Consider the following 9,461-nt stretch of genomic DNA (forward strand, 5'->3'; position numbering starts at 1 on the left):
AGAGATGGCAGCACTGTACGGCAGATGGAATTTTACTGCCAGCGGCGAGAATGAGAACTGTTTTAAATACTTAAAATGGCGACGTTTTCCTTACTTGAACAGCGTGCAGTCATTCGTTTTCTGAATTTGCGTGGTGTGAAACCAATTGAAATTCATCAACAGTTGAAGGAGACTTGTGGTGATGGAGTTATGGATGTGTCAAAAGTGCGTTCGTGGGTGCAACAGTTTAATGAGGGCAGAACATCGTGTGACAACAAACCGAAACAACCTCGGGCTCGCACAAGCCGGTTTGACGACATGATCGAGAAAGTCAAGAGAATTTTTTTGGGGGATCGCCGAATGACTGTTGAACAGATTGCCTCCAGAGTTGGCATTTCTATGGGTTCTGTGCACACAATCCTGCATGACAACCTGAAAATGGGAAAATTGTCATCCAGGTGGGTGCCACGAATGCTGACGGACGACCACATGGCTGCCCGTGTGGCATGTTGCCAAGCAATGTTGACGTGCAACAACAGCATGAATGGGACTTTCTTTTCTCGGTTGTGACAATGGATGAGACGTGGATGCCATTTTTCAATCCAGAAACAAAGCGCCAGTCAGCTCAATGGAAGCACACAGATTCACCACCACCAAAAAAATTTTGGGTAACCGCCAGTGCTGAAAAAATGATGGTGTCCATGTTCTGGGACAGCGAGGGTGTAATCCTTACCCATTGCATTCCAAAGGGCACTACGGTAACATGTTTTGAAGAACAAATTCCTTCCTGCACTGCAACAAAAACGTCCGGGAAGGTTTGCGCGTGTGCTGTTTCACCAAGACAACGCACCCGCACATCGAGCTAACGTTACGCAACAGTTTCTTTGTGATAACAACTTTGAAGTGATTCCTCATGCTCCCTACTCACCTGACCTGGCTCCTAGTGACTTTTGGCTTTTTCCAACAATGAAAGACACTCTCCGTGGCCGCACATTCACCAGCCGTGCTGCTACTGCCTCAGCGATTTTCCAGTGGTCGAAACAGACTCCTAAAGAAGCCTTCGCCGCTGCCATGGAATCATGGCGTCAGTGTTGTGAAAAATATGTACGTCTGCAGGGCGATTACGTCGAGAAGTAATGCCAGTTTCATCGATTTTGGGTGAGTAGTTAATTACAAAAAAAATCGGAGGCCTTAGAACTTGAATGCACCTCGTAAAATTCCTGGTGTTTAGTATTATAGAGAGAAGCCTATTGAAAATGAAACCTGCTAAATGGTGCACATCTTTCTGTCCATTGCTTGAGGATGTGTTATTCAAGTGCATATAATTTTTCTGTCTAGCATTCACTGAATGAATGTTGCAATGTTTTCTGAATGAGTCACTATTAGCAGCAACAAGTCTCATGATGGAATACATGTACATGGACGCCAGAGTTAGAATTCTGAGACACCAGAACAATAGCTTTTTATTTATTTATCTATTTATTTCTTTAGTCATCTGTAAACATATTAAAGTGTATGGATGTTGCCAGTTTGTGTACATTAACATAGTTATACCATTTTTCGTTACACCCAGTTTACAATTGGTACCTCAGATAAGTCTTTTTCTGGGCTAGGAATATTCTTGGTGAGTGCACAGAATCTCCCCAAAATATAATACTGTACAATATAATACAATGAAAGTAAGGAAAGTATACAAGAATGTCCTGAAGAAGTGTGTTCTGCAGTTTGTAAATATTGGAAGTATTTTTCTTAGTAAGTCTGTTTTCATCCATCATACATAGGTCTCTGTAGAACTGTACGCATCTTTCCCTTAACTTATCTCAGATGTTGTCTTATTTTTGTAGAGTTCCTTTGTAGGTTGACTTACTCAAATTCTGTCTCTGGGAATAGTGCCATGGATGTTTCTGTTCTTGTTCTCAGTGCCATGAATTTTTATCATTCCTCTAATTACTGTGGTTTCTGCCACATGTAAGAGATCTGGTGAAACATTCATGTTGCAGTATCATAATTTTATATTTATGAAATACTGGTCATTTGTTGCATAGATTCCATGTCAGTTTGTATATCTTTTGCAGTTTGAATACCCTTTCTGTATTGGAAATCATGTTCAGTCCTTTGGGTTGGGAGGTTTCTCCTTCCCACTTGTGGTAAGTGACCTATGAGGCTTCCCATATTGTGTTTTCAGTTATTCATTTGTTGTTGATGTAGTATTAGGCACTTACCCACCAATAGTGGTGTCTGCATTACAGTAAACAAAAGGTCTTTCAAAATACATTTATGGTACCTATAGCATATAGTGTTTTGTAGTACATACTATTTCTACTAGTGAAAAGCATATCCTGCTAAATATTTTGGAAAAAACTGAAATTTTCTCACGTTTGATGAAACATCTGAACATAATTTTGATCCCTTCAGATAATGAAGTAGGCCTACTCATTTGCTGCGCCCAAATGCACATTATTGAACTGACAGATATATTGTCTTAAAATATTTGCTGCACAAGATGTGTTGATATACAACAAATATCCCTGAAATGGCACTTAAACCTCATCACCCTGCACACCCCAAAGCTTTAATACAGCCTTTCTTGATGTTCCCATGGGAATGCAATCAAAGATATGGAAGCATTTGCGATATAACACTCTTTGTCAAGTTTTAAACTAGAATACTTACTTTCTAGTTTATAGTTATACTCATTCCTAGAGGGGACTTTGCTCCATCTACAACATTAACTTCAAAATGCTCAGTTAAGTCTTGATAACAGTTTGTTTTTCATCAAAGTGTTATCACAAAAGACATAAAAACCATCATGATGCAAAGCAACAATTTTAAGATTTTTACCTGACCATTAAATGAATGAACAACTTTTATGAGTATTCACATTAGCTAGGTCTAAAAGTACACTTTTTGCCTTTTCATTCCACTGTCTAGCTGACCATTTTAAACCATAGGTGATCTCAGATATTTTATTACCTTTTCATACAAAACCATTTGGTTGTTTTGTGAGAAGAGTTTTAGGATAAAAAAGATTAATTTTAAGATCAGGCTTTACCGCTAAACTGCGGGGAGATCTAAGAGTACTTTAGCTTACAAATGATGAAAATGTTTCATCATAATCTATACCAAACATTTGAGTAAATCCCTTTAGCAGCAAGTCTAGCATGATAGCGTGCTGCGCAATCTGCACCCCTTTTCAACTTACTTACACATTTGTTTTCTATACCTCCACTCTTTGGTGGATCCACCATTGTTCTGGACTCACTTTATTTCCTCTTCCATGGTCTTTATCCATTCTTTACTGCCACTCCTTAACATGGCATTTCCCAGGTTGAAAGTATCTTCTCCTGAACTAGAAGAATCACTTACAAATAGGTGAAATAATGTGGGTACTCCTTGAGTTTGCTTATGTGAACTGACCTTCTGATTTGTCCATCATCTTCTGAGCATTGGGGTCCATCAGCACCATCTCAGTCTTCTCTGTGGCTGCCAGTGACTTAGCACCTTGGGTACAGTCCAGGTCTTGATCAGTGTCTGCAGTATCACTCCCACCATTGATGACTTCCAATACTTCCTCTGACTCACCCCATCCAGCAAGCCATTCACTTGTCCAAAACACACAGTAATCTTTACTTTGAGCTGATGACCTGGTATCGTCCGGAAAAACAATATTTCTGCCTTTGACTATTTTCTAGGGGCTCTGTGGATCAGTTAGTCTGTAACTTTTGGTCATTTCACCATAACCGAAAAAAGTAAGTCTGTTAGTCTTGGTCTCCTAATCTCTTATATTTTGATATAAGGGCTCGACAACCAAATACTTTTAAATGGTAAAAAAAAAAATATTATTGTCAAGCACACATGAGTTACACTTATCAAAAAGTCACAAGGACAACATTTCAACTTGATGCCTCCACTCCGTAAACATGACTTAAGTCCTGTGTCAACTCTGACATGACCAAGTGTACTCTATCCTAAGAAGTTACTAAATTTACTAACAGCCAGAGCATGCTCAACTGACACAGGCTGAACATTTTTAGTTAATAGATGCCATTTGACTACTTCTACATCTACATTTATACTCCGCAAGCCACCCAACGGTGTGTGGCGGAGGGCACTTTACGTGCCACTGTCATTACCTCCCTTTCCTGTTCCAGTCCCATATGGTTCGTGGGAAGAAAGACTGTCTGAAAGCCTCCGTGCGCGCTCTAATCTCTCTAATTTTACATTCGTGATCTCCTTGGGAGGTATGAGTAGGGGGAAGCAATATATTCGATACCTCATCCAGAAAGGCACCCTCTCGAAACCTGGCGAGCAAGCTACACCGCGATGCAGAGAGCCTCTCTTGCAGAGTCTGCCACTTGTGTTTGTTAAACATCTGCGTAACCCTATCACGGTTACCAAATAACCCTGTGACGAAACGCGCCACTCTTCTTTGGATCTTCTCTATCTCCTCCGTCAACCCGATCTGGCACGGATCCCACTCTGATGAGCAATACTCAAGTATAGGTCGAACGAGTGTTTTGTAAGCCACCTTCTTTGTTCATGGACTCCAATCAACTACAAAGTAGCTCACCCCTTATGAGCATCTTACATGTATTATTGTCAAAAACAATATTTACGCCTCTCTTAACCAAAGGCGACACTGACAAAAATTTCTGGGAAAAGCCAGGGACAAGAATAACATAACTGACAATAGAATTTCCTTTCCCTTCACTTACTAGTTAAACATTATCAGCACATTACAATATTTTGTTTGCAGTTTTCTGGCACAAAATCTCGAAACCACACCTTTATTGAAGTCAAGTCAGCGATCCACTCTTTCTCGTTGAAATCTGACACACAGTGCACAAAACAATGACTTGTTAACTTCCTTGGAATCCTTCTTTGAGTATGCGCCAGCTGGGGTGGCCGAGCAGTTCTAGGCACTACAGTCTAAAACAGCATGACCGCTACAGTTGCAGGTTTGAGTCCTGCCTCGGGCATGGATGTGTGTGATGTCCTTAGGTTAGTTAGGTTTAAGTAGTTCTACGATCTAGGGGACTGATGACCTCAGAAGTTAAGTCCCATAGTGCTCTGAGCCATTTGATCCGTTTTTGAACCTTCTTTGATGATCTGAATTGACCATAATTTAGGCGATTGAAACATTTTATTTTTTTAATTTCTTGTCTTTGGAAAACTGCTGCTCTGATTTCTTACAGTCCTTTGTGACTGAAGCACACTCACCACCATCTTTGTCCAAGTTGAACTATTCTTTCACACTTCCATTTAGCAGCTTTTATTTCGTGTTTTCCAGTGTGAAATTTTCATCTGCTGTACTGGATTCTATGCCCATCCAATAAGGCAGATAAACTTTTGGTAAACCTCTCGACAGAATGTGTATAATTAGTCCATTATCAACTGGCTTGCCCATGCTGCATAGTTTTTTTGACTAAATCCAGAATATGGGCAACCTAATTCTGACCATTTCCTTTACAAGCAGATAATAAGGTGTCCCACCTAGCATCCCAGTGATCCATTCATCTGGTTTTATTCTTATCAGCAAACAATTTTTCTAGGGTGTCCTGAGCTAATTTTGCCTTTGTTGTGTTTTCCATATGTGCATACAGAGATTTGTTGATATGCAAAAGAATAAGTGTCCATGTGTTGTTACTGACTATCTCTTTAGCTACAAATGTCTCAACTGCCGAATTATTAGCAGCTCTGGGAAGTGGAACTGTCATAGAGGAGTGGTGCACATGTGCCTCTTTGGATGCACACTTGTCTCAGACCCAGCATCAATTAAGAATAGGTCACTGGATTTCCTGTCCTTTACAAATAGTCGAGATGAGCCTGCAACTGCTGACAGTATTGCATTTCTGCTGCACTTCAAACGTTTTGAGTGGCCTGCATGACTGCGTGTGCCTATTGGCATTCATCAGTTGAGTTTGGGTAGAGACATGGGCTTGTGCATTGTCTTTCTGCCTCACCTAAGCATCAATAGGCCAACAATATTTTAAATTCTGTCATTTACTATTAAAGGCTTGAAAATGGTTGTTATTTTCCTGTCTCTGTAGCCTGGCATTCATCCTAGCTAACTTGTTCATACATGGCTCTTTCCCCAGCACTTCCGTTTGTGGCAAAGCAATGCATGAGTCCAGCCTCCTTGCCACTGCAAGTGTCAGAATGTGAAGTTTTGTGCCTCACAGCATAACCTCTTCAACTGCTGCACAAGAATTATTGCCTGTACATGCAATGGCGATAGCATGTGTCTTGTGCACCAAATCATCACTAGGACGCTCCGTGAAGATGGATAGAATAGAACTAACATTTTGGGCAATGTTTGTAAACAAAAAATCTTCATCCTCTAGTTAGATAGGAGCTTACAGGTCACCAGCATTTGCAGTAAACAATGTACTTATGAGGAAGAACCACTGGTAAAAGGATCACTTTCAATAATTCTGTGTAGTTGCTACTCTGGTGGTAACATAAAATGGTGGAGCACTGCCTCTTTAAAAACAACATATGGCTGTTGGTGGAAAACCTCACCCAAAAGCTCGATAACACTCAAATCCAGCTGTAATAGAACCAACGTAAATTGATTTGTGTTCAACATCAGTCCATGTAAATGAAAGATGCTCTCAGCCAATAGGAACAGAGTTTCCCTCTCTCCCCTTCTTAAAACCCAATTGCCTCTCATTCCAGGTCTGTACATCATAGTTAAAGGATAAAGTGCTATTAGCAGGGTCCAGCCCCTGCCCGTGGCCAGAATAAAAACATAGGTAGACTGTTTTGTTTGAAAGTAAGTATATGTCTGTCAGTTATTAATAATAATGCTGTTGTTAATATACTTCTCTATACTTATGTTTTGTTATTTTTCCCAGCAATGCAATAAGTAACTGATCTAGAACTAGCAGAACTGCAAGTGTTGCCTACACCACTATATAAACAGGAGTCCATAGTCAGTCTTCCAGATTTATCAGACCTGCTACCACCACCACCACCACACTTGACACTACTGGAACTTCCTCAACTCGCTGAATCTCAGTTAAGTGCCAGCAGAACACTGCTATTTGCCAGTACATATAATTTGACTGCCACTGGCTCTAAAATGTGTGAATGTTGGCCTAACACCTGACAGTGACTTTGATCTAGTAATTTAAGTAGAAAACATTCAACACATTTTGATTTCAGTGCAGTATTAGTGATATGAATGGGACTATCTATGTGTCTATGTATCTATGTATCTATGTGTCCACAGCTCATGGTCTCACAGTAGCATTCTCGCTTCCCGAGCACGGGGTCCCAGGTTTGATTCCCGTCGGGGTCAGGGATTTTTCCTGCCTCAAGATGACTGGGTGTTGTGTCGTCTTCATCATCATCATTCATCTCCATTACGGTCGGAGGAAGGCAATGGCAAACCATCTCCACTAGGACCTTGCCTAGTAAGGTGGCGCGGGTCTCCCGCGTCTCTCCCCTACGCTCTGTAAAGAAGTATGGGACTCATCATCATCGTCATCATCTGTGCAGTATGATAGAGCATACAGTGAATAATATGGTGGTGGAGTATGATCCATCCCATATACATATCAACATCCATATGTTTGGGAGTAAAGTTTCAGTAGTTGATACATATAGAGAAGCTGTACCTGAATTAACATCAGGGACACATACATTTACATAAAACATTCTGATGTTGTGAATTTGAATGATCTATGCTGTGTATTAATGATTACTTTGAAGAGACTAAGCCATTGGTGTTGATATGTTGGAGCTGCATTCTATGATTTTGTAGAATATGTATCCAGGCATAGTGTAAATATGGGGCAACCAGAACAGTGTATAAATACCTGTATTCATCCAGTGCCAAAAGTGGGATGTGTTGAGCTTTTAACTATCAAATCACTAGAAGGGAATTTAAGGATTAAGTTCCTATGTATTATGTGGCTCCTGTAGGCCTGAATATGATTCAAGCCAGATTTAAGGAGTATAGAAAGTAATATCTAGCTAAATATTTCAGAAGTGAATGATTGTAAGGATGCTGGTGTGGAATGGTGTCATCGGCAGGGAACCTAATGATCACCTTTCCACTTGGCCTAATGTAAGCATGTAGGTTGCCACACGTAGCACTTCGAGAGATTTTGAAACATTGCACTACACATTGTGACATACCACCTAACGAGTTACACGAATTGTCACACGCAAGCAGCACTAATGTGGTATCACCACTAACGATGACAGACAAACCACAAATGTCATTAGGATGAATGTGGGTAGACAGCTTGTAAGTGGCGCCTGCTAACGGAGAGGTATGCTGAGCCGGTTGGGTGGGGAAACCGTAGCTCGGTGAGGGCGGTGCGCGAATAAACAGCTGATGGCGGTAAATCATAAACATTAACCTGCACCTGGGAAGTTAGCTGCCCAAGCGAGGAGGGGGATGAATGTGCGCTCGAATTAACACAGTTAGAGCTGGCGGGAGCGTGGACACTGTACAGTTTATGTGGCACAAAGTCACAAATGCACTCGGGCGCAAGAACTCTGTAGTGGCACCGACTAACCTTGTGTATTGCCGAGGCGTCGTCTGCTGCAAGTTGCTGCTGTGCCGAAGATAACTCGTTACTTAAGTTGTTGGGGCGATGGTGTAGCTCAAGTTGTTCCAAGCGCAGGTGTGTAGTATCGACACGCTCCGTGAGCCAGTTATTGGTCCATGACAAGAGCTCGGAGGAGGGGTTATTACACTTCCTAGCAAGGTGAACCTGTTTAGCAGTACTATTGACACTCGACGAAGCACACGGGATGTGTTCCTGAGTAGGGTGGTAGAACACTGTATTCTTGATGAGGTCAGGCCACAGTTTGTGGTGTCGTAGAAAGTCGATGCCCAAAATAGGATCGTTGATGTCAGCCACCAGGAAGGACCACTTCAGGTTGCACTCAGGCGAGAGGGACACTGCATATGAAGTAGAACCTAAGCACGACAAACTAGATGAGTTTACAGCACGTAGGACAGTTTTGTGTAGTATGATCTTTTCGACAGCAATTCGAGATGGAAGTAGGGAAACATCTGCACCCTTGTCGATGAGAAAGTTTATGCCAGAGTTGAAGTTGCGGATGTAGACTCGTCCATTCGAAGCATTAGTGTTGGACACAGAATGGAGCGTGATACGGCGCCTGTTGTTTACGTCGCAGGAGGTGGCACCGCTGCCTACCTGCAGATGAAGTTTGGGTAGGAGCACGGCGGTTTACAATTTCGTGCTTGTTCCCCTAATTTTGCATGGAAGAAACAGTATTTATGGGCGGGTGTCTGCTCCTGCGAGTGGTCAGATGGAGGCAGCCCAGAATCTTCCACAGAGTCAGATATGCTGTTGTTGACAGACTTAGTTTTAGTGGGACGTCCACGTTGGGGCCATGGTTGTGGTTGAAAACTGGCGTAGCTGCCGGACTGCTGGGCAAGGCGTTCACGTAGTAGAGCGGAGTAAGCTCAGCCGGTGGCGTGCAAGCATTCGCTATTT

The 9,461-nt window shown here is 41.9% G+C and overlaps 1 protein-coding gene across 1 annotated transcript in view; it reads left to right on the forward strand.

Moving 5' to 3' along the window:
* Positions 1-9,461, forward strand: part of LOC124556658 — a 149,719-nt gene that overhangs the window by 44,077 nt on the left and 96,181 nt on the right. The gene's annotated exons all lie outside the window — the stretch shown is intronic.

This window comes from Schistocerca americana, chromosome X (genome assembly GCF_021461395.2).
Source record: "Schistocerca americana isolate TAMUIC-IGC-003095 chromosome X, iqSchAmer2.1, whole genome shotgun sequence".
Taxonomy (NCBI): domain Eukaryota; kingdom Metazoa; phylum Arthropoda; class Insecta; order Orthoptera; family Acrididae; genus Schistocerca; species Schistocerca americana.